The sequence below is a fragment of the Mandrillus leucophaeus genome, unplaced genomic scaffold, assembly GCF_000951045.1.
Source record: "Mandrillus leucophaeus isolate KB7577 unplaced genomic scaffold, Mleu.le_1.0 Scaffold371, whole genome shotgun sequence".
Taxonomy (NCBI): Eukaryota; Metazoa; Chordata; class Mammalia; order Primates; family Cercopithecidae; genus Mandrillus; species Mandrillus leucophaeus.
The window spans coordinates 539,427-540,339 of NW_012103932.1; the positions used below are offsets into that span (position 1 = coordinate 539,427).

General features: G+C 45.8%; 1 protein-coding gene across 1 annotated transcript in view; it reads left to right on the forward strand.

Moving 5' to 3' along the window:
* CHRAC1 (chromatin accessibility complex 1) overlaps window positions 1–913 on the forward strand; it is a 78,998-nt gene that overhangs the window by 19,699 nt on the left and 58,386 nt on the right. The window lies entirely within an intron of this gene.

Genomic DNA, 913 nt, shown 5'->3' on the forward strand with positions numbered 1-913 from the left:
CACCACACCTGGCCAAAGCCAATTTTTAAAAAGTGAAAAATAAATATAGAGGGGATTGCAGCTTCTAGACGTGTTTTCACCATAAACAAATAGAAAACCGGGGGTAGGGGACAGAAAAGGGAACTGTTTTCAGAGTGGACAACAGGCAGCTCAGGACTGTTCCCTGAGAAACAAACAAATGAGAAATAAACAAGTGGAGCTTTGTGCTCACTGGGCTTTCTGCCTGGAGTCCATATCTGATCCATGGTACAGAGGGCGGGAACTCAAACAAAGGCCACCAGTGTCACCCAGTTGAGGAGACAGAGAATGGACAGGAAGGAGCTCGGGAGAGGTAACCCAAAAAGTTGTGTATGAGCCACTGGGCTCACCACTGAGATGTGCACACATGGATCAGAATGGCTGAAATTAGGCCGGGCAGGGTGGCTTACACCTGTAATCCCAGCACTTAGGGAAGCCAAGACAGGAGAATCATTGAGCCCAGGAGTTCCAGACCAGCCTGGGCAGTGTGGTGAGACCCCATCTCTACAAAAATCAACAAATTAGCCAGGTGTGGTGGTGCATGCCCATAGTTCCATCTACTCAGGAAGCTGAGGTAGCAGACTCTCTGGTTTGGGAGGTCGAGGCTGCAAGTGAGCTATGATTGCGTGACTGTACTCCTCCAGCCTGGGTAACAGAGTCAGACCCTATTTCAAAAAAAAGCTGAAATTATGACACTGAGTGTTAGGGAGAACTGGAATTCTCATGCATTGCTGGTGAGAATGTAAGATGTACAAGTACTTTGGAAGAAGGTCTGGCGATTTTTTATAAAATTAAACATATGCTTACTCTTTGCCCCAGCCATTCAGTGTCTAGGTATGTATCCAAAATAAATCAAAACAAACATATGTTCACCAAAATACTTGTCCAAGAATGA